Source organism: Dipodomys ordii, unplaced genomic scaffold (genome assembly GCF_000151885.1).
Source record: "Dipodomys ordii isolate 6190 unplaced genomic scaffold, Dord_2.0 Scaffold242, whole genome shotgun sequence".
In the NCBI taxonomy this organism is placed as follows: Eukaryota; Metazoa; Chordata; class Mammalia; order Rodentia; family Heteromyidae; genus Dipodomys; species Dipodomys ordii.
This window is the reverse complement of record NW_012267458.1, coordinates 931,704-952,795: the sequence shown is the minus strand read 5'-3', so window position 1 is coordinate 952,795 and position 21,092 is coordinate 931,704.

The window sequence follows — 21,092 nt, the reverse complement described above, 5'->3', positions numbered from 1 at the left end:
CGACTCTCTTCGGTGACGGGTATTCTTGGGTGGATAATACGGATTACGTTGTTATTGCTTAAGAATACGCGTAGTCGAGGAGAGTGCCAGCGGCAGCGGGCGGCGGCCGCCCCTCCCAGCGCGCAGCTGCCCACTAAGCGCGCATGGTTGCCAAGGTAGCACTTTGTGGTTTTTGGTGTTTTGGTTTGTTTTTTTTTTCCCCCATTTCTCCCTCCCCCCTTCTCCTCCTCCATCCTCGGGCGCATTTTTCTTTTCTTTCCTTTCCTTTCTTGTGTTTTTCCTTTTCTTGTGTTGCTCTGGGTCCTGCAGAAAGGCTGTGTGCGTCTCACCTTTGGTGACCCAGACTTGGTGGGGGGGGAGGGTTGCGCTCTGGGCAGGGGGAGGAGAGGAAGGGCGGGGAGGGGCGGGGTAAAAGGAGGAGGGGAGGGGGTAGGTGTCGCTGCAGCCGTCGGCGGGGGTCCCTCGGCGTCCTCTCTCCCGGGTGGGGTGCGGCTTTGGGGCGTGGTGGGGAAGGGCGGGAAGGATTGGATGGGTGGGGTGCCGGGGGACCCCGGGCGCGCACCGGGTAGAGTCTCGCCTAAAAAGTTGGGCACGTGTGTGAAAGGGCCCGGGCCGCTGGGCTGCGCTGCGAGGCTGGGGATGGGGGAGCGGGGTGCGGGGCGGGGGGGGGGTCTCAGCCGAGGAGTGTGGGGCGCGGCCTCGGCGGGAAGGGTGTGCCCGCGGGGAGAGGGATCCCCAGCGGAGCTGGGTCGGGTTGGTGACCCGGCAAATCCCGGGGTGGTGCCCGAGCCCCACCTCTGGCCGGCCGCTGCCGCAGCCCAGTGTGGGGGGATGGGGTGGACGAGGGTGGAAAGGCGGTTGGGGGGATGGGGGAGGCCCGAGGGGGAGGGGCTGTGTCCCCGCGGAACTTTCCGATCGCGCGTGTGGTAGGCGTCTCGGGGAGCCACGGTTTCTTTTCGGATTCTCCGCGAAGAGGTGGAGACACACGGGGATGGGAAGCGGATTGGTTTTGCGGGGTGGCACGAAATGGGAACCTTCCTGATAGAGGCTGGGGCGGGCAGTGCTCGGCTCACGTCCAGTTGCTTTGGGACACCTCTCCCCCCCCCCGCCCTCCTCCCCGGGGGCCCCCTTCCCTGTCCCGTCTTCAGGACGAGTCTCACACACCACCAACAACCAAAATCAAACCCAAACCCACAAGACCCAAGACGCTTTCCTTCCTTTCTACTGCCAGTTATTATTATTGTTGTTGTTGTTATTATTATTATTATTATGGTGGTGGTGGTGGTTGGTTGGTTTCAAATATGAATGGACCATGTGGCAGTATGGATTTGCCCCCTGTCCCGTTGGGAAGAGCAGGCCCATAGCTCAGCGAGAAGTCCAGGAGTTTCTCAAGCCCGGGGAGGGGGAACTGGCAGACAAGGGTCCCCATAGCAGACTTGGGCGAGCCTGGAGCCCGGCGCCGACCCATTGGCCCAGCAACTTGCTTTTTTCTCCAGCAAGGCTCCCAGCTCTCCCCACCCCCACTCGCCACTCTGGGGGATAGTGGCTTTGCAAAGGTGGAGGAGAAATGAAAGGATCAAGAAGGTACCAAGAGCCCAGAAGCTTCCTTCAGGCCTCGCAAAGACAGCTCAGATCAGTTTTCCTCGCTGCTGTAGACCAGTGGCGATGGTGCGGCTGGAAAGCCAGAATTCCGGGGGCCTAATAGAAAGTGCTGGAGAAAGAGAGAGAGAGAGAGAGAGAGAGAGAGAGAGAGAGAGAGAGAGAGAGAGAGAGAGAGAAACTCCCCTGGAGGCCTTCCATTCCAAGCCGAGCTGAGCCCCAGACACCACTTCCCTCTTCCTTTCCTGCCCACACGAACGAGATGGGTGAACGTAGGAGAGGCTGAAAGCTGTCTTAGACGGAGCAATTGCATGTAGGGGCTCCGCTTTTCTTCCAGTACTTAGGACTCCTAGTAAACGGGGTACACCACGCACCCCATTTCCCTGATCTTCTCTTATCCCTGCCTTAGACCTGGCGATCACTCTGGGGCCTTCTCTACTCCCCTCTGTCAGCCTCAGCAGTGTTGTCTGTGAGAGAGAATCAAACCCCAAACACACGGGTGGGGCCTTCTTTCAGAGACTGACAAGAGGCGAGTTCACAGTTCAGAATGGGGTGGAGTAGGAAAGAAGAAAACAGAGGCTGTCTTGACGCTTGACATTCAATCTCTTGCCACACGAGATGCTACTACCCTCCCTGCTTTCCTGTGTTATTCCACCAATCGTCCTCTTCCTCCAGGGACCTGCCAGTTGGGTGATGAAGGGCTTTTAACTATGGTGCTTGGGATGCATTTAAGCCAAAGGCAGTTGGTGCATGGATGGTGTTGTTTGGCTGGGGAATTAGCGAAATCCAGAGAAAGCTGCCTGCAACCTGAGTTTCTGAATTCTCTCTGGAAAGTTGGCCTCATGCTGGTTGGCTACATAATAAATGTGTGCGGTTTGCAGGCAGGCAGAGCTGCAAGCCTGGTGTTAGCCAAGGGTTGTGAGAGGTGAAAGATGTCCTCCTAGTTCATTATTTGTTGTGGGGCTGAGGAGTATCTTGTGAGAAGAAAAAAAAGCTATTTCATTCAGTTCTTAGGTATTTCATCTTGCGATTGCAGTTGCTTGCTTAATGAATAAGAGAATTGTAAATGCCACTGGTGAAATCTCAAGAATTCCTCTACTCATGGTAAACAAAGAAAGTATTTTTAGTTTAAGGGGTTTCGTTGTATTGTGTTGTGTTGTGTTTTGTCCTGTTTTTATTTTAATCATGTGGTATAAGTACTTAATGCTGGGTATTTTTTTTTCTTCCAGAATTATTTTCTTATAAAAGTTTCCATTAGGTGTCAGTCTGACTGAGCAGGTTCCTATTCGAGTTTAGAGTAGAGGGTGGGGGAGAAGATTTCACCCATCCAGGCCTTTTGAAATGAGGCTAAAAAGTCAAAACTTTATTAAATAGAAATTAGTGAAGTTAATCGCTTTTATGACAAGACAGCATTCCTCCCCTTCAGAAAAGAGACTTGTACATTACATCACCAGTAGCCAGTTCTTGCTTTTACCTTGTCAGCTTCCATAGCTCAGAATAAAGAAATGTGAAAGACTTGTTGGAGGTTTTCATGGTAAATCTGAGAGATTACCCATCATCATTGTTGTGCTTGTCAATAACATTCACAGGCTTGTAGAGTAGACATCCTTTTTTTTTCTGTTTTGCTTAAAATGTTAAATAGAACTTCTATTGCCTTAAACAAATGTGAGTACAGTCAGATCTATCCATTTGATAATATTGCTAGGGGACCAAAGAAGGTGATAGAACTTAAAAGAAGTTTTTCTTTGTTCATTAGGTTGACTTTAATCAAGCCAGCTTGAATACTCAGATTTTTATGATCATAATTTGTGGGTTATCAATGGGGGATTTTAGGTTTCTCATCAAAATTTATATAATGTCGGGGCTGGGGAGGTGGCTCAATGGTTAGAGTGCTTGCCTTGCATGCATGAAGCTCTGGGTTCGATTCCTCAGCACCACATAAGCAGAAAAAGCCAGAAGTGACGCTGTGGCTCAAGTGGTAGAACGCTAGCCTTGAGCTAAAGAGCTGAGGGACAGCGCCCAGGCCCTGAGCTCAGGCCCCACGATTGACAAAAAAAAAAAAATTATATAATGTCTATTAACATTCTATACTATAATAAGATTCATTAGCAGGGATATAAAATATCATCTTGGTTGATAGGTTGTTACTGAATCTTGGGCAAGAAGCTTGATAAAAGTGGAATATTGGAATTTGCTTACTGGATTCTTTGTGTTTGTGAATTGTGTTCTGACATTTTTGCCTGGATAGAATTTCAGGAAGTGTTGGTATCCAAGATTGAAGGCCTATAAAGAATGATGATGATGCCTATGTGAATTAAAAAAAAATAGTATCGATCCCAGAACCAAGCATAACTAATGGTGTCCTAGAGCCAGGATGCTTCCTTGAAGATATTGTTAGCAGTAGGATGAGTGGTGTCCCAACTGTGCTGGTCTGGAACCCAAGCAGTGCTCACAATGAAAGGCCATGCAAAGGAGAGCAATGATGAGATAGCTTTTTCTGTTTTTGAATGTCCATCATGGGGCTTGAACTCAGGGCCTGGGCGCTGTCCTTGAACTGCTTTTTGCTAAAGGCTTTACCACTTTGAGCCCCAGCTCCACTTGTGGTTTTCTTGTGGTTCCTTGGAGATAAGAGTCTCTCACAGACTTTCCTGCTTGGGCTAGCTTTGAACCATTATCCTCAGATCTCATCCTCCTGAGTAGCTAGGATTACAGGCCTGAGCCATCAGTGCCTGGCACGAGATAGCATTTGATGGGTGGAAAATTCCAACAAACACATTATCATGTATTCATTTTTATATTCCACGTTAGTAATGGTAAAAATTTCAACTGCAAAATAGAAAATGGAAGTGAATATGATTGGGATTATTGTTAGTAATTTTGGGTTTTATGTAGAACAGAAGGGCAAGATCAAGGATATAGAAGAGACAACATTGTTAAGACCATTTCTATTAGCTCCCAGCTAGTCCTACACACGTGCAACTCCCAGAATATCACAACAACAGACTGATCCTTTCTAAGTGTTAGAGTGTTGTGTATTATGCATATAGGACTTACTGCTTGAAAGAAAATTTGCTTCGAAATATTTTCAGTAAGAAGAGATTGAAATAACACTAATGGCAGCAGAATACTAGGTGATATTCTTATTAGGCCAATTGATTATCGCACTTAATTATTGATACCTGTGCAACTATCAATAGAACTGTGAGAGAAGCATTGAGCCATTTTTGTAATTGTTTTTGAAATGTTTTATTGAGTTTTCTTCCCCTGGCACTTGAAATTTCAATCTGCGTCTTGGATTTCTACGTACAAAACATTTGCATAGGTGTAAAGAAGCAAAAAAAAATAAGTGTTTAAATTGAGAAAAGATGGTAGTTTATCCACAAAAGTGGAAGCTAAAAAGAGAAATTATGAAATTTTAAATTATATTGAAATGTTCTTAGTATCCAGTAATTAGTTGAGTCTGTTGAGTGCAGATTAACAGCTGAACGGAGTATCCCTAATGTTTGCATTCTGATTCAAATTATAAATTTATGACTACCTTGAGTTTTTGAGTTTTAAGTTCCTTTATTTCACAAGCAATAAAACATATCAGGGTATCAAAACAAGTGTAAAGATAATGTTCTCACTTGGTTCATTTATGAAAATAACATTCACATTTCCATCATAAGCACCGATAGCTTCAAAACACACACCCCCCTACCAGTTATAGCTAGAACCAACACTTGGCAACACAGTTAGAAAAAAATCAGCAACTGTAAGTCCAGCTCAAATAATTTAAAATAAGGCTATTATTTAAAGTTAATACTGAATCTCATCCAATTAAATTTCAAACTAAAAATATTGATGTTGCTATCATCTACCAGTGCTGAATTCTTGGTTTAAACGCAATTTATATTTTAGTACACTTTTTAAAAGTTGTCAAATTGTATTACAATTGTGACATAATCATAGAATTAGAAAGTAGGATCAGAAAATGAATAAAATGTATTCTCTTATGAAACACTGCTCTTAAAAATATTATTTTGGACCAAAACCTGCAAGTATTTAAAAAACTGGCATTTCTTAAAATTAAAAAAATGTAGCCTGTTTATGACACAGAACTAATTGAAATGTATTTTTTTCCCCAATGAGCAAGTATATTCAATCTTAAGAACTAGTTCAGAGAAATCACAAACCATAAGGGGACTTACATAAAATAGTTAAATATTTCAAATAATCCACATATTTTTGGACTCCAATAAGAATTAATACATAAATGTGATGATTAATATTCTATGGAAGTCAGACATGAGAAAAAAATTTTGTGCTTTGTAATATAAATATACAAAAGGTAAGGTTTACAAATATACTCGGTGGTAATCCCATTGAAAGAGAATCTCAGATATAGAATGATTATGCATCCAGTTTCATTTACCATTTGATTTTGTAGCTAGTATTTAAACAGGCTGTGATGTTGTTGAGCAAAGACAAATAAACTTCAGAGAATTTGTTTGGTGGTAGAAACTTTGCAGTAGCTAGAAATCTGATTTTAGAACTCTGCTTTCTTGTATTCTGGTAGAAGGGACCAGTCAGTACCTGGTTAGGTTGTTTGCCTCTTACTTTTCCCACTATAAGGAAGAAAACTGGGACTTAGACTGTCCCAAAGTTCTTTTGGATTCTATTACACACACACACACACACACACACACACACACACACACACGTGCTGAATTTTACTATCTATTAACAATATATATGCTGAATTTTACTATTCATTTTGTGTTCTAGCTGGTATGTAAATGAATACTACAATTAAGAATCTTTTGAAAACATATAAATCTTTCAAAGGTTTTCTACATATTTTGTCTTTACAAAAATTTTTTAAATAAATAAATAAATAAAATTTTAAATCCTGAAACATTTAGAAACATTTCCAGCAACGTTTCACTCTTCAGAAAGTTTTTTCTTGGGCCTTTATAAGGAAAGGCCCAAGAGAATGGATTTGTTCTCATGTGTAATGCTGGAAATTCTCGTCTATATATGTATTTATCTATATCTATATGATCATCTATTTGTATATAATCACTTTGAAGCTCTACAACCATAAAGTTATCCTCAAAAGTATTTCAGTCTAGTGAATTTAAATCCTAACAACCCTTTTTTACAGCCAAATCTATATGCTTGGAGTGGATAAATCCTTGACCTTTTAAAATGTTTACTCTGAAAAATGTTTATAATATTAAATTTAATGATAATATTGGGAGAGCGGGGGAAATTACCACCTTTGGCTTAAAAGAATCAAGATTTGTTTAGAACATTTTATTATGAGATAACAGAGTAGTCTTTTAAAATAACTCACTAATCCGGTATTTAGCACATAGCAAGTGCTCAGCAATATTTGTTAATTTCATGAAATTGAGTAGTTTTGAGGTATATGTTAATATCAGGCATTTAATTTTTTCCCTTAACTGATGTCCTTTCTAAAGAAGTTGTCACATAAAATGGCCATTGCAATGCAGTTATACGTTAATATTAATTCCAATTCTCAGATTTGTTTACTAATTGTGCTCTTGTTCTATGCTAAGAACAACAAATATTCATTTTCTCTAGTTCTTGGATATCACCTTTCAACAACTGAAAAGTTGAAGGGGCCACTTTTTTTTCAGACCAGTGTTCTTTTGAAACTCCAAGGAACTGTTTAACCTGCTGTTGAGAAAAAATATTTTCATTCCATGTTTATGTTACCTAATGTAGTTGTTTCATATAAAACACATAATGACTTCCAACCATTCGTAAATGTTAACTTATTGTATTGTCATACAATCGTTACTCTGATAGAAATCTTTTCAAAACTGAGAATCCGTGCAATGCTCAAAATATTTCCCAAAACTTACTAGGAAACTACATTAAATTATAAATCAATTTGAAAGCTATAATTTTCTTGGTGTTCCAATTATAGTAATATAAGTGGCCTTTTAATCACCAAAGAATACACCCATTCTCTAAAATAAAATAAAATAATATGGTTCATGATCTATTTAGTTAATAATTTACATAGTACCTATTTTTATTTCACTAATAGTAGAGAATCTGACCATTTAAAATTCTGATAGCTTTTGATAAAGTTTTGGTAATGACCGGTTTTAAACATATCTAGAGTACAAGCTTGGGATTTCAAAACCATTTACTTCCCCTTTCATTGTGGTCCAACAAACAGCTTTGAAATTGTTTGACTTTTATTTCAAATGAGGTTGAAATCAGGAAGTCCTTTAATACAGACAAACAGGTCTTGTTTATTTTTGTTTTTGTTTTGTTGTTTGTTTTTTGTTAACTGTGGATGCCACATTTATTTTACAATAATGGCTGATTATAAAGGGAGCCATTTCTTGATTAGATCTGGCATTTGTCAAGAGGCAAAGATATAAAAGCAAGCAACCATGTTAAGTCTTTGGACCTAGCAAAGAATGTGCAGTTTGGGTGAAAACAATCACGTAAATTTGGGTGGCTGTTTTCTTTATAGATCCAACAGAGCTGAGCTTGGTGGCATACTTCTATAATCTCAGCAGTAGGGAAGCAGAAGCAAGAGGAAGATTGTGAATTTCAGGCTAGCATAAGCTAGCTTCATGGTGTTTGTCCTTTAGTGTTTTGACTCAAAACACAAAAACAAACTGTATTTTGAAAAACTATCAATTCAGAAAATATAGTATTCCTTTTCCAGTTATAATATTCACTTATCAATAATTATTTTAAGTAGTTGAACTACACAGAAGGAACTAGTTCACAGTATGACTAACACTCCATTCAGAGTTCTTGCTTATATTTAGGTAGACATTCATGCTTTGATGTAGAACTGTAAATCAATTAAGATAGGAATAATCTCTTAATAACATTGGCCTGGTTTGCTTGTACAAAATAAAGAAAATCTGAAAATCCTGATGTTTCTCTGGTCAAAGGAATGATAACAGACAGCAAACACATGAGACAGAAAATTAAGTATATTTTAAATTAATTTAAGAGAAAAAACTATGTAGTTTTCTGATGGATAAGATATACTCAAATTCATGTTTTGTTTTTGTTTTTTTTTAACTAACCTGGGAGGATTAAAATTGTACCTGTTACATACCTTGGTATAAAATATAAATGTGTATTCTTAAAATTTAGTTTTTCTGTGGAATACAATTTTAGAAGTGAGTTGTTGGTTAACTAAGTGTGGTTTTAGCTACAGAAAAGAGGCTTGGCCTTGTATTTACATACCCCAAAGACAGACAAACCTAAGTACCTCCACTTCTTACTCATTTTCTTCTTTAATTATTTTCCAATCCATTTATTGTCCACAAAGATTACAAAATTTCATGAATGGTCAATAATCATGTAGTAAGTGAATGATTTTTTTGTATTTTATATTTTGGAGGTTTTTGTGGTGTGTGTGTGTTGGAGAGAGAGAGACAGACAGACAGAGAGACAGACAGAGACAGAGACAGAGAGAGACAGAAACAAAGGCAGAGAGAGAGTATACATTGGGTATGTGCATGGCTGTCCTGGGGGTTGAACTCAGGGCCTGGGCTTGCTCTACCATTTGAGACACACCTTATTTCCTCCTTTTTTGTGGTTCATTAGAGATAGAGTTTTGTATACTTTTCTGTCTGGGCTGGCTTTGAATTGAGATCCTTAGATTTTAGCCTCTTGAGTAGCTAGGCTTACAGGAGTAAGCCACCCAGTTCCAGTGGATATTTAGTTTTAGTGATAATTTTCTACCCACCAGTTCTTTGTGCCCTCTCTTTCTCTCTTTCTCTCTCTCTCTCATTTTCCAAGTCCATTAGTAATATACTAATACTGAGGTATTAGTACATTAGAGTAAAACCTACCTTATCACTTTCCTCTTCTTACTATCTGTCTTAACTCCTGTATTTTTCATAGTATTCGGTGATTCTTTTTTTTTAACCTATTTCAGGTAATTTCGCTGTTTTTAAATTCACATATGGACCATATCAATGCAAATATGGCTCAAGTGCAGTATGCCTACACTTACAGATTTTTAAAATCTAAAAGAAAACATTAGGGGTCAATTTAGTACTAATGCAGAAATAAATATAAATTATATTAAAGGAATAATTTGTTCTACTCTAGTTGCAAGTGTTTTTGCAAAAAAAGAAAAACATTCATCAAAATGGCATCAACTCAATAATTTACCAAGTGAAATTGCTAGCGAAAGAGTTGTCTTGAATGATATTTTCCATGAAGTATGTTCAATAAAAATAGTTTAAATAAAATCAACACTGGCTGGGCACTGGTGGCTCTCACTGTAATTCTAGCTACTCAGGTGGCAGAGATTTGAAAGTGGAGGTTTTGAAGCTAGCTGGGGCAGGAAAATGTCCATGAAACTTATCTCCAATTAACTAGCAAAACACAGATGTCACAGAATGGGGGTGTGACTCAAGTGGTATAACTCCAGCCTTGAGTGAAAAAAAATGGAAGTACAAGGCAAAAAAAAAAAAACCAAACATTATTAAAACCGAAGGAATTATATAGTCATGACAAAGAAAATTCTCTCTTTCTCTCTTTCTCTTTCTCTTTCTCTCTCTCTCTGTCTCTGTCTCTGTTTCTCTCTCTCTCTCTCTCTCTCTCTCCCTCTCCATGACACAGGGTCTCACTAATGTGTCATCCCTAGCTGGCCTTGAACTCTCAGTCCTCCTTCCTCAGCCTCCCAAGTACTGAGATAGAGGCTTAGCCCATCATACCTAGCTTAAAAATTACATTTTAATATACAATATACAATCACATTTATTCTTGCACTTGTGAGGACTTCAGAACGATCTTGTTGAGAAAAGATCGCTTGGCTTCTCTATAAGAGCAAAGTTCCAAGCGAAGTTCTCAGCTTTATAAGCCCCTATTCTCTTCTGCTGTGCTGTTTATGAAAATTGCACGGTGACTTGGGACTTCCACTTATGTGTTGTTAGAAGTGCTAACCACTGGGTGTCCAGGAGGAGTTGTTCCACAATGTGCAAACCCAAGTAAACACAATGAAGATAAGACGCATGCTTGTTAGCCTTAAAGGACAACTACTGTCTGTTCAGACTTCAGTCACAGCAGTAGAAGTTCACTAGATAAAAAAGGCACAATTATTTTTGTTTTTAATTTGCCAGCTTAAAAAAATTGATATCATCATCCTTACTGAAATGTTTTCCTTTCCCATTTGCTATTTATAACTAAAGTAATGGTGCCTAGTGTTTTCCTCAAATTTTAAAAACAAATCATAACTTTAAAGTGAGTAGACAAATGATAAATGGAAAAATGCAAGATGGATAGGTGAATAATAGATGGATAAGGAAAGAAAAAAGAAAGAAAGGAGCTAGGCATGGTGGCCCGCCTACTCAGGAGGCTGAGATCTGAGCATCGTGGTTCAAAACCAGCCCAGGCAGGAAAATCTGTGAGGCTCCTAGCTCCAATAAACCACCAGAAAACTGGAAGTGGCACTGTGGCTCAGAGTGATAGAGTGTTAGCCTTGAGCAAAAAGAGCTCAGGAGACAAGCACTCAGGCCTTGAGTTCAAGCCCCATGACCAACCCTCCCCCCCCAAAAAAAAAGGAAGGAAAAGAAAGAAAGGGAGAAAGGAAGGAAGAAAGAAAGAAAGAGAAAGGAACAAAACAGATCACCTTCTGATGTTTCGCTACTGAGTTGAAGGTAAAATATAGTGACTAATTGGGATCTGAGAAGCCACAAATAGCCATCATTTTTGTGGATACATGTAGTTCAGTCAGGGATGGAATTCTTTAAAATTTGATACAAATTTTAATCCTCAAACTAGCTAATTAAGCTGCTTCTGTCCAGCATACAGTTTTAAGTTAACAGTAATTAATACAGCCAGCTTGGAAGCTAAAGCCAGCAAGTGCTTTTTGGTTCACTTGAGAGGAGGCAGTTTGATTGCTGGCGCCAGTAAACAGGTTGGGAATTGTCAACATTGTAATTAGCAGCAAGTTTCTGGATTCTCAGCCTGCCAGACTAGTAGGCTGGTGCTTGGAGCAGATGCCCCAGGAGGGGGCAAAAAACAAAGGAAGGGAATTTGAGCAACCTTGCTGGACTCTGGACCAGTGTTTTTCTTGGCAAGGGTCTATTTTAAGACATCTCGCAGTGGTTTCCACAAAATATTAAACTCACCATAGCAACTCAAATGCAAGCATCTCTAGGAAGCTGGCCTTGATTGGATAGCAGGTCACACTGTTCCGAGCTATGCACAAGGTGGTTTGAACAGTGTGATTAAAAAGGGTTAAAATCTGTTTTGGCAGTAATCCTGAAACACTCTGCGGAGAAGCTGTCAAAGAAGAAGGTTATACAAACCTTATTAACCCTTCATGTAGTACAAATAAAAAGAAAATGTCAACCTAAAATACCGCTGAGAATCCAATCTTCCGTCCTTAAATGATAACTTAAATGTAGTTTCCTTAATTCAATGCCATATGATCATCTCAAGGAAAGGTTGTCAGAGATTTCAAGTGCAAACTGGGTTGGTGGCACCTCTCCGACTGGAACCGCCTTAATAAAGTATATATAATTTTAACCCCACTGAACAGAAATTAGACTAGCTTGTGAGAACGAGTCAAAGGAAGTTTGTGTGTCTATGGGCACTCGTCCTATATGAAAAAGCCCACTTGTGAGCATGAAATAAATGACATCTACCTTATGATAAAAGACCCGTATCAAATCCTAATGTTTTTGCTTTTTAATAAAAAATAAGCAATCCTGTACTAAATTAATTTTACCTTGGAGTACAAGAAAGGTTGAGGTTTCCAAACACTAGAAAAATACACATATTAATTGCCTTCCAACTCAATTCTTTGAATCTGATCTGGGATACTCTTACTGCTACTGTTATTCTATCTTTGCCATATTTTTGAAAAGGAGGCCTATGGAGAGGTGAAGAGAGACAAAACAGATTATTGTAAAAATAAAAATTAAATGGCTCAACATGCTATCATAAACAATTGCTACATGGTAATTTCTGCAGATGGATTATCAAAAGTGTACACACACACACACACACACACACACATCTTTGTCCATCTGGCATACAGGTGCCTGGCATAGCATCTTGTGAACCCTTTTGTGGGGACAAGGATTACCCATATTTGTTGGAAAATGTACAGTTCTTTAATCCTTCTCCACAGCAGAATTCCTGTTGGAGTGAACCAGAAATGTGATTTTTTTTTAAATCTACTCCTCCTCTAGATGATGAGACAGTCTTCCTAATTATTTATTCTTTTCAGCAGAATTAGATGCCTACAGGTGGGCCCATAATGTGTCTCCAGGCATATAAGCTGCTGTAAAAATTTAAGTTACATTAACTCAGCAGTATGTTGTCTTATAACCATCCATTGTGTTTATGAGGAAAGGGAGGGAAAAGCAGAAAGGCAATGGTTTCGGATCGGCCTCCTTCCAGCTCTCCATTCCTCCTTTACTGTTAGCTACAATACCACAATGTTGGGGGTGGGCTGATTCTCCCTAGAGAACTAAACTAGATGCATGGACACTATCTCTGGGTATTTGATTTCTATTCCAGGGGCTAATGTGTTTACTTAGGTAGGAGGGGGTCAATATTTTTTAAAAGATACATAGCAGAACATTTCTCTTTATTTCTTTTTCTTTTACTCTTTTTGTGTGCTAGTCTAAAAGCTTGAACTTGTCGCCCTGAACTTTTTCCTCTCAAGACTAGTGTGCTCTGTTCCCTGAGCCTCAGCTTTTCTTGGTGATTAATTGGAGGTCAGAGTCTCACAGCCATTCCTACTTGTGCTGGCTTCGAACTGCAGTCTTCAGATCTTAGCCTCCTGTGTAGCTAAGATTACAGGCTTGAGCCAGAGATTTCTGTTTTCTTTTCTTAAAATCAAGAATCTTGGAACAATTAACATACACTTAAGAAAATAATAGCAGGAATGATAATCAGGTCATGGGTACTAGTGTGAAAGGAAAGGGTGAAGAAAGGTGAATATGATGGAAATAATTTATGTACCTGTGCAAAAATGGAAAAGTAAAGAACCTTTAAGTATCTTCTGTTGTTAAAGTGTTTTGACTTAGGTGAATAGCTCAGCTTCATCCTGGCATTTGGGTAGATGATGTCATTGCAATGTCTACTATGGCACATGTTCTTTTTTTTTGTTTTTTATTCATTTATTTATATTTCTCTATTTTTTATTGTGAAAATACTGTACAGAGAGGTTACAAATACATGGGCAAGATAATGAGTACATTTCTTATCAAGCATTGTAGCCTCCTCCTTTGTTTCCCCTTCCCATCCCTTACGGCACATATTCTTGATGCTAAATTATTTTCCAGGCATTTAGGTTACTCATCAGTAAGAAAAGATAGACTTTTTCATAACTTTTTTTTTGGACACTGGATCCTATGATTACCTTTTCTCTGTAGAGAATCCCTTGTCACTGAGTAAATGCAGTTTAATTACTCTTGTATATTTTGGAGTCCAATTCTCAATCAAAGCTAGTGAATAGAAAAAGATCATATCTAAGCAAAAATTTGATGAATTGTCTCAGGACAACCCATAGACCTATTTATAAGCCTCAGAAGTCCTGGAACTGGGTTGTAAAGCTCCTTCCCATCCAAGGAGCTTTGCGTTAAACATAAAATCAGTCTCCTACCATTGTAGTTGCTTTAAACCTGTAGCTAATATTACAAGTAACAATTATGATGGGTGGGTTCTAGAATATATCTAATGTATGCAACCTGTATCTCCATTATTAAGAAATGCATCACTATGCACTTTTAAATGATAAAAATATATCTCCACTAAAATTCCGGAAGCACAGTCATTAGCAAAATTATTAGATTAAAGCCAATTTGACCTATCAAGTTCTCTGCCTTAATGCAAGTACACCTGTACTATCCCCACCTTTCCATTTTATAGAAACTCAAGAATATGCTGAGATAAAGCAGCTGTGTATTTAAAGGAAGTTGGATGCTTTTCAGAGTGCATCAGCAAATAGCTATTATGCGTGTTCTATTCAGGATGCAAGTGCTCAGATCTACCCACATGCATTAAGTACCTACTATATACCTGGCATTTTTTTTACTGCTAGAGTTACCAAGGAATAATAAACAGACCTTGCCCTGGAAATATTCAAGGCCTACAAAACTTCTCATAATCCAAATTGTTTGCCAGCTCTGTGGGGGATTCAAGAGAATGTAAAGCAATAGCTAGTCGCCTTTTAAGAAACTTACTATGTGTGTTTAATATGAAATATTCAATTGCAGGAAAGTGATTATTTCTAGAAGCCATTACCTAAGTTTGTTCACCAAGAGACACTTCTATGTCACCCATACAATAACAGTCCTTTCCAGAAATGCCTTTCCTTTTTCTTTGGGTTATAGAAGATCTTCCAGAATGGAGCATATCAGGAAAACCTCAGCTAGGACAGTGAAAAAGTACCATCTTGTTTCTCCTAAGAGAAATCATTTTTATATTACCCTTGCCGTTATCATAATGCCATAAATAGAGAACCACTGCTTTTGCTTTAAAAAAAACAATTAAATTCAGGGTCTATAGGCATTGACCCAAATACATACTCTGTATAGATTCAAAGTTTTGTTATTATTAATGATTAATTATAATAGATATTTTAAATAAAGAACCATGATTTTACCTGCATAAGAAAGTATACTTCTGAAGATCAAGTTCCCAGGGCTCTCTGTTTTACATTCTATCCATCTAGATACTACATGATACTTGTTATTATTGTAGAATCCTCCTATGATTATAGCTTTACAGTTATGGTTTATTTACTGAATTTTGTAATACTAACTGAAACTCATATTTCAATTTAATTTATAAATATTTTAATCATCTTAATTAGCTGCCCAAGTTTTACTCTGTTATTTCACTATATCCCATTTCAACAGCTAGCAGAATGAGATTCATTTTATACAAAGCATACAGCACTGAATAAGAGCTTTAGATTGCTCTGTGTTTGTGTGTGTGTGTGTGTGTGTATGTGTGTGTAAGAGGGGAGGAGAGAGAGACAGAGACAGAGAGAGGAGATTGTCCTTTGAGTCATTACGAATGTCCTCATTCATCAGGTGCTGGTGACTCACACCTGTAATTTTAACTACTCAGGAGATTTGAGGATCATCGTTTGAGCCAGCCTGGCCAGGAAAATTCATGAAACTCTTTTCTTCAATTAACCACAAAACAAAAACGCTGAGAGTGGAACAGTGTTACAAGTGGCAGAGGGCTAGTCTTGAGCAAAAATGCCTAGGGACAGTATTCATTCTCTAAGTTCAAGCCCCAGGAGCAGCGCGCGCACACACAGACACAGACACAGACACACACACACACACACACACACACAGAAATTTCATTTATCTATGACATAGAGGATAATAATATTCTAGTATGAGGAGAGTTCTCTGATAATTTCTTTGATTATGTACAAAATGCTCCAGCAATAACAATAGTATAAACTAAATGTCCTAAATATGTACTTGATAAAATTTAATGGTACTTGGTAAAATTTAACCTTGAACATAGCTGATTATTACAGTAGAAAAATGATCATTGATTAAGTTATTAGATCATATAGACTCACATTCTATCAGCTAGAGATTGGCTCACCCCTTATCATTTGTTTTTTATAACAGTTTTTTTCCTCCAGGTTTTCAAGGAAATGCTAGAAATGCTGGAAACATAGCTATAAAATACACTGGAGGGCAAAGGATGTTACTCAAAGGTAGAGCTCTTGCCTAGCATGTGCAAGATCCTAAATTTAATACCCAGAAGCTAAAGAAAATAATTAATATTTTAATGAACAAATGGAAAAAATTCAAAGGATGACTTAGTACTATTGTCACCATGTTGTAAGATCTAGATTAGACAACAGATTCAGAAATCTTTCCTTATGCATTTAGTACAAAACTGAAAGTCTTAAGTAACCACGGATGTAAATTTTTGACAATGATTGATAATGTCACTGGGATTTTTCTCAGTTTTAAAGTCTCCTTTTTAATTACTGAAACACCTCATCAGCTACCTTCTTGCAAGTTGGAGCATGTAATAAGAATTGCAGCTGCTATTTCTTCTCAAAAATATATTTTTACTAATATATAATGATATAAAATAGTGGCTTGAGTATTAAAAGATCTTCCCAGCCAGGCACCAGTGGCTCACACCTGTCATCCTATCTACTCAGGAGGCTGAGATCTGAGGATCGAAGTTCAAAGCCAGCCTGGGCAGGAAAGTCTGAGAGAATCTTATTTCTACATAACCACCAGAAAACTGGAACTGGTGCTGTGGCTTAAGAGGTAGAGTGCTTGCCTTGAGCTAAACAGCTCAGGGACAGCACCCAGGCTCAGAGTTCACGCCCCACAACTGACAAAAAAAAAGTCTTCCCGAAGAATAACTTATAATAATAAATAATAAATTTCCTAGCAATTCATAACATTGATGAATTGATATATTCCAAAATATTCAATTTTTCTCAGGCATTATCTTTTTAGTTATTCATTAATTTACAGTTCTAGTAAATTTCCCCTTTAAAAATGCCTTCTGGAACAAACATGGATATAGACCTACTTTACAATATAATCTTCTCTCCTTTTCATGGTAGAGATGAACAGCACTGTCCCAACTTAAACACTGAAGTTGAGAGAGTCACAATGATAAAGTCATTTATGCTCACTCAGCTTACATCGGTGGATTGACATGAGGTATGGAGAAAATCCAAATGGTTTTATACAGAGGAAACGGTCCATTATTTTGACAGTTAACATTTTATGATTAAGCACTTCAGATTAACCCGAAAGGAAAATAAAATGGTTTTGGTAGGCTTAGAGTGTGATGGATTCCATTCTTAAATTAAATAGACGCTAATTTAAAGGTTACTACATTAGTCCTTACATAAGGAGAGTTTTGACTGTAAAACGGATGCAAATTAAGTAGCAAGCAGCTTATATTTAGTCAGAGAGGATAGTTAAGATTCAAATGTGTCAAAACCAGCTCATTCTTCTCTTGCATTTTTATTAAGTATTTCAGTTTATATTAAGTCGAATGGTATATTCATAAATGTCCAATTATTATTTTATTTTTGATGTTTCATCCTGTATGCTTTTTACATTAGATGGTTTTCTAAGCAGTTGTCTATACAAAGTACATTGGGATGGTTCTAGATTTGATTTTTACAATATCTCCTTTGGGGCTTATGGTAGGTCCATACTGCAGATAAACTCATCATCAAGGGCTGATATTTAATATAAATGATTATCTTGGTAGCTGGAAGTCATCAGATGTAAAGTTAGCAACCATAACAATAAAACCTTAATGGTTTTTTTTCTCTCTCTCTCTGTCTTGAGAACTCAGAGTGTTTACAATTTTGATTTAGTTACAACTGTTAACTATTTCATACATAAACTATTACCTTAAGCTATTTAGGAGGTTTGTCAGTACATCTATAAACACAAGGGAGAATGTTTACACAATTATTAATCATGAGAGGGGTGAAGTCCATCAGGACATATTCTACTCATAAATGGACACGTAGAAATGAAACCCTTCGTACATGCACATGGAGATAATTAAAAAAGTAACATAAAATAAAAGGTATTATTTTATACTTATTAAACTTAAATCTTTTTTTTTTTTTGGGTCCAGTCGTGGGGCCTGAACTCTGGGCCTGGGTGCTGTCCCTCAGCTCTTCAGCTCAAGGCTAGTGCTCTACCACTTGAGCCACAGTGCCACTTCCGGCTTTTTTTCTTTTTGCTTATGTGGTGCTGAGGAATTGAACCCAGGGCCTCAGGCATGCAAGGCAAGCGCTCTACCACTGAGCCCCCTTCCCAGCCCTAAACTTAAATCTTTAGCTAGCTTAAGTGGTAAATTTCCCAGGGCCTTGTGCTTGGTAGACAGGTACTTCACCTCTTGAACTGTGTCCTCAGCCCTTTGTGCCTTCCTTACTTTTCTGATTAGAACCTTCTAGTCTACTTCCTGCACAAACTCTGAGCCATAACTCTCCCAATCCCAGCCTCCCATATATCTGAAATGGCAGGCAAACGCACCATGTCCAGCTGCTGATTGAGACAGGGCCTTGTTTTTGTAACAGGGCTGGCCTCAAACATGGATCCTCCAAATTGCTGCCTCCTGAGTAGCTAAGATTACAAGAATGAGCCACAGACACCCAACTAGCTCTAAATTTTGTATTGAGATGTCATATTTTAAAGAATTGAATATGCAATCTAATTTGTATAAGTTACCATTCCAAAATTGAGGGTGGATTGCACTGGGAGCTATTGCTAGGACTTGTATCCATAATAGGAAACTGCTACAATTAAAATTATGTGTAAACTGGGTACTGGTGATTTGTGCCTGTAATACTAGCCACTCCAGAGTCTAAGATGTGAGGATGGTGCTTTTAAGCCAATTTCGGCAGTAAATTTCCTGAGATTTTTATCCCCAGTTAACCACCAGAAAGCAGGAAGTGGAACTGGGACTCAAGTGGTAAAGTACTTGCTTTGAGCACAAAATCTCAAGCACAGCACCCAGGCCCTGAGTTCAAGTCCTAGGACTGGTACAGAAAACAAAGAAAAATTGTGTGATGAATAGATATTATAAAATAGTTAACATTAAATTTAAAAATAGATTTCATCTTTAGATTCTGATCACTAGTATAGACGTTCAACCTTCTTGAACTTCTGGGTTTTTTAATCTCATAAATCTATCAAATAATATTTTTTTCAAAAGAGGAAACTTGAAATGTTTGACTCTATAGCAAAAGATAATCGAAGAAAGTCTAAAGAAATAAAACTAAAAACACCCCTTGGCCAGACATTATGTGTAGGTGTTTAATTAGCATACTAAATTAAGGTAGTTTTGATATAACTTGTGAATTGAACTAAAATATTTACATTATCTTTTTTGTTGTTGTTCTGTTCCTGTCTGTGTATCTCACATCTAATACCACAACTGCCTCACTAGTAAATATAAGGCAAGGTCGTAATTTCAGCATTTACCTTAAATTACATGGAAACAGAATCCCAAAATGGCATGCTGCAATGAGGTCTATTTTCTTGGATCAAAATGGAAAACTGTACATATTATAAATGATACTCCTCAATGTTTTCCAATGATTCATAAAACTATGGGGCTGACATTTCAGTACAAAAAGAAAAAAAGATTCCATTATGTGTCAATAACACAGGAAAACTAATCTAGCAGCGCTTCTAAGCAATACTAAGGCAAAATATTCAAATAATTATAATTCTTTTCTGCTACTAATGCTATTTTCAAGGGTGGAAAAAAAGATCAATAAATGTGATCTGAAACCTTTGAAAGTCAAATAAATACAAAATTACATCTTCCAAAGGAAAGCTGGCCACTGACAAAAGACCTATAGACAAAAGTCTTCTCCACGTCTGAAAGTAAAAATGTGTGTGTTTACAATATATCCAACCTTTAGTGTGATTCACTATACCAGCGTGATGTAGAAAAAAGGATGACATCTAAACTGCTATCATTCGCATTCTTTTATGTCATGATCTGTCTTTCTTTAGGGAAACCTTAGATCAAATACGAAATTTGACTTCAGTTTGTCTTGATTTATTAATTTTTAAAATGAAATCCTATGTCATTCATGGAAATGTCACACGGCTTGCTTAGTAAACTTACGTAGCTGCATTTAAAAATGTAAAATAATACCTTAATGATTCAAGTTGTTAACTATACTGGATTATTTGGAAAATGAGGCTCTTATATCAAGAACAGCAGTGCTTATTTTCCCCCAATACCTTGGCCTTAATGATTTTAAAATGATTCTTGGTATGTGGTGACTGCTTTGGTTTTCTTTTTTCTCTTTAACTGTCCACATTGTGTATCGGTAGAAAACAATACTTTCTCTAAAATCTCTCTCATTTTGTTTACTGTAATTTTTTTCTAAAAAGATAAATGCTTTTTTGTATCATGCAGGAAAAACCTGCATGCAACTGTTTATATTTTATTACTCTATAAAACCACACTAATTTTAACATCAAAGTTCATATTCAGACAAGGCATTTTTCTTTTTCATTTTTCCATACACATGATTATTTTCTCTCTGCAGTCAGACCTAAATGGCCACAGATATTACTTTCCAAACAATGTGTTCATCTTCAAGTTTGGCTAATAGTATATTTTTTTTCAGAATTATTTTATGTGTTGTTAAACATCACACATACGTGTCAGTAAATTTGATTTGCATTTTTATAAGGATTATTATATTCACAATCATTCATGACTTTGATTCGTATAGTTTCCCTGAGGTATCGCATTTTAACCAAAAAAGGCCATCTGTCTCTGTGAATTTCTTGGTAGAGTGCATTAAAAAATTTTTTTTATCTAGAAATAGATTGAGATGGAAGTGCACTTACTCTTTAATACGTTCTCAATTTCTGTGAATTTCACGCTCACTTATCTCCTTCATTTCTTCCTGCAAGTGGTCCCTCTGCCACATTTCCACTATAGAAGAATGAGCAATTCTAAAGTGCCTGCCCTCA